Below are 4,127 nucleotides of genomic sequence, written 5' to 3'. Positions count from 1 at the left end.
TGACTTCTTACTAGCTTCATAGACAAAATCTAAAATATTGTGGGATGAAAGAATGCCACTTTGTGATATTAATAGAATGGAGAATGAAAATTAATATCACTTATATACTTGAAAAACACATAAATCTCAATTTAAAAATGTATTTGACATATAATTTTCATAACTTCTTAACTCATCAAAACTAATGGAATTGAGAGAAGCTTTTAGGTCAATATTTGTGACTTAATTTCGATAATTTTTTTTTTTTTTTTTTTTTTTTTTTTTTTTTTTTTTACAGTCCATGTAGTTTGAAATGTAACATTGTGACACTCGTGGAAAATTTCTATATTCTCATACTCAAATGTGAAAAATGAAACCTTTAAATACTCTACCATCAATGAAATCAGATTTGACTATAAGTTTCTTCAATGATAAAGAGATAAAATGTTCAAATAATCAATGCCAATGACTGTGCTTAATTATGACAATATTGGATTTTCCATTTCTAGACACTGACTGTAAGTAACACTGAAATTAAAACTCATAAAGAGAGACCAGAGAAGAATCAAGTTACAGAAAAGGGAATTAACTTCAAAATAAAATGAAAATGGCAATCAACAAAACCAAACTACCCTTCATTATTGGAGAAACTAATTATTTACAATAGTTGACAGGAATGGGAGGAGAAAGCCATACATATACCTATCCCTCGCTATAATCCCCCATATCAACTCAATTATTTTTTGTTTTCATTGCTTTGTAAATTGGAAAAGATGTCGAAATATGCTCATTGCACGCGGCCACCCCGACCCCCCCCCCCCTCTCTTTCTTTCTACTACAGTCCAACGAGTTACTTCACCCATGTCTAGAGTATCATCAATATGTAGCTATAGAGGTACCCTTAATTTCATATATTTGTGGAGGAAAATGTAATGCAATATGTGACTCATATTGAAACTTTGCTCGCCTGAGTGTTGAAGTAAATCTCATGCTTTATTTTTGTAGTTTGGGCCTCTTTTTTTTGTACATAAGAGATGGTTGTGAGGTTGCAAGATTGAGCCATATCTTGAATGAGTGGCATAGCTTTGGTATTCACAAAAATGAGTTTAATCCATGCCTAGAGCAATGTGTTTCATACCCAAACATTGTCAGACATGTTTTCAATCTTCAAGGATCAAAGTTTTCAAAGACTCAGAAACACAGAAGGCAGTTTTGGCTCAACCAGATGTGAAACTAAAGAAAAATAACAACGAAGACCAAAAGAGGCCTGCACAGATTCAAAGATTCCAAGGGATGGCTAGTTGAAGACTCTTTTAGAATACTGGAAATACTGTCTTCAACCCAACAAAATCATTCTGATGGGAAAAGTGTAGAAATAAAATCTGCTCTGGAGTCTCTTTTGCCAGTCAAGGATGGGCAGTGGTTGCTGAAAGACACTACAGAAACACAAAAATAACAGGCTTATTTCTTTGTTGTGTAGCACTAGCTTCATCCAATGCCAACATGGCAACCCTGATGTCATGGATTCCAAAAAAATTGCAGGTTGTTGCAGCTGAGACAATTAGAGACTTATCAGAGGTTGTTTATTCTGATCCTGAGCAAAACCCATTGAATGTTGTTGGAAATTATTCAATCTCATATAGTGACAAGGGTTTGGATTTGAAAAAAATAGGGTTCGAAAAGAGATTAGTCATAGAGTTAATACCCATAATATTTCTGATGATAAAATATGCCATTAAAAGTAGCTGCAGTAATTTTAAGGACGATGAATTGGATGCAGACTTTCGCAGTGCATCAGTAACTCCTTCAGTCATAGCATCACACTAGATGCATTGGTGTTTGAAACAGATTCACCATTATGTACATTGGTTATCCCTTGTGCATTGACAACCTTAGATCATTGGTCTCCTGAAGTGAAGGGTCAAGGTATGATAGCTCTTGTCCATTTAGCAAAGAATCTGAATTCTGCTGAGCTCTTTTGGTACAAGGATGTGATACTTGATGCAACTTGCCGGAATATATCTGGTAGTGAACAGCTTTGGCAATCCGTAGTTGAAATGTCTGTGACACTTGTCACTTGTATTGAGGGGAGGAACCCTCGTGGACATTGGTATGGAGAAATATTCAATGAAATGCTTGGAGAGATGGAGAGGCATACTAGAGATAAGGAACACCACACCGTATGGCTCCAGCATATTGAGCCACTGATTGAGGGAATGGGATTGGTTATCCTAGCTTATTTCAGGCGTTTATTTCCCCTTTTCTTTCATTGGTTGCATGCAAAGGATGATGCCACAGTGATACTGGTTATTCAAAGGATTCTCACCATCACTAAGCTGACATGGATGCATAATACCCCATATGTGGAAAGGTTGGTGGAAGAACTAGTGCTTGCATACAAGGGATCATCAACACAGAAATACGGTTTTGATATTCGTACTTCTATTGTTCAAGTCTTCGGAGTTATTTAGTTATGCAAAGGGTTGCAGGTTCATGTCCAGATGCTTCAGAAGGGATTCTAATTTTATATTCTCATACATATTCACCTTGTTGTAACGTATGAAAAGTTTGGTGAGTCGGTAGTTGCAGGTGAAGCATTTGAATGCCTGAGTGAAATTTGTTCTCGTGGAATACAATGATGGAGAGGCACTTCAAGTCTGGGAGAATTGAGGAGGCACACCAATAATTTGACAAATGCCTAAGTGAGATGTGGTATCTTGGACCACTGCGATATCTTGGTTATGCACACAAAGGGAATGGGGAGGAAGATTTGAGATTCATTGTTATTTTCATTTCCATATTCCTGTAGCAAATGCAATCATCAAATATTCTCAAAAAGATGAACGCTGACAATTCAGGAAGTCGATGGTGTTTCAGATCCCAGGTCTAGGAATTGCAAATATTGTGCAAGATTCTAATAGAACCTCTTCTGGGAATTCAAGGTTTTGTGCATTTGGTACCCATGCAGATGGTCACTTCTCTTGCAAGGTTTATGTGTTAACAGAAGAGACAACCACACATGCAAGCATTTCATGCATAGTGATGCTTGCAGAGGCCTTGTTTGAGGTACCAGATGAGATTCCTCGATAATCAGTTGCTCTTTCATAGACAACGTCATTATCTCATGTCTCACCGCTAGCACCTGAGTCTGCTGTCAATTCATTCCCCATCAGGAATCACAAGAAACCTGAGAAAAATGAAAATGTAAATAATGAAGCAACACAATGCTACATTTGCCTTGCAGAATATGAGGAAGGAGATAAAATCCAGGTTTTTCCTTGTCACCATGAGCACCATATGGCCTGTGTTGATAAATGGCTAAACGAAATACACATAGTATAATAAAATAAGTTCTAAATTGTTGGTAAAATGGAGAAAAAATCATTAAATTAGTCTTAAATGAAATCAGTTCCACATAATTTTTATGAAAAAATTAGCGAAGATTTGTGTCTAGTGGTTCTTGGGTCCATATTTTAAACTCACTCTAATACCATGTGTAAGGCTCCATCCTAAGGTCCTCTAACAAAACTAAATTTTTATAATTAAGTACAATAAAATGCGAAATAACTTATTTCTAACTAAAATTTTAATTGACGATAATTTACCATTAAAAGTTATATCCCACAATTAAATAGGTAAATATTTCATTGCAATCACTTACATGAGTAATCTATAAACATAGCAATACCTATTCCAATAGCCTAGTTGAGATGCCCCTGAGCTCCTAATCCTGTTGCGATTCTCTTCTTGATTGCCTGACTAGATTTACCTCCTAGCCAACTAGGAAATATTTCCTAGTCTACGAAACCTCCATAGGTTCCCTAGCCCTTCGAGCCCATGTCCAACCAAATGTTGTGTGTCCAAGTTAAAAAAATACTCTCCTTCTCTCCCTTCTCCTTTCTCCACCTTCCTCTCAAAACAAAATCCTTCATAACTACAACTGAAACCAAAACCAAGACCAAGGATCCCCCTCTCCTCCCACCATCCTTCCCCTTTGATGCCCCCTTCTTTTCTCCACGTCAACCACCTATCATTAATGTCAAAACTACCCCCTCATCCTTACATTTGAATTATCTTCTCCTAAGTAAATTTGAGAGGACATTTTGGAGATGAGATATGAATATATAATTTGGTAATTTATTAGAGAG

The 4,127-nt window shown here is 36.5% G+C and overlaps 1 pseudogene; it reads left to right on the top strand.

The window, feature by feature from the left end:
- Positions 1-1,013: 1,013 nt before the first annotated feature.
- Positions 1,014-2,501, top strand: LOC149141521 (uncharacterized protein At2g39910 pseudogene; annotated as a pseudogene).
- Positions 2,502-4,127: the final 1,626 nt, after the last annotated feature.

Source organism: Pinus tabuliformis, chromosome X (genome assembly GCF_031772625.1).
Source record: "Pinus tabuliformis cultivar Carrire ecotype Pingquan chromosome X, CPIR1, whole genome shotgun sequence".
NCBI classification, from domain to species: domain Eukaryota; kingdom Viridiplantae; phylum Streptophyta; class Pinopsida; order Pinales; family Pinaceae; genus Pinus; species Pinus tabuliformis.
This window is presented reverse-complemented; position numbering and strand designations above follow the sequence as displayed.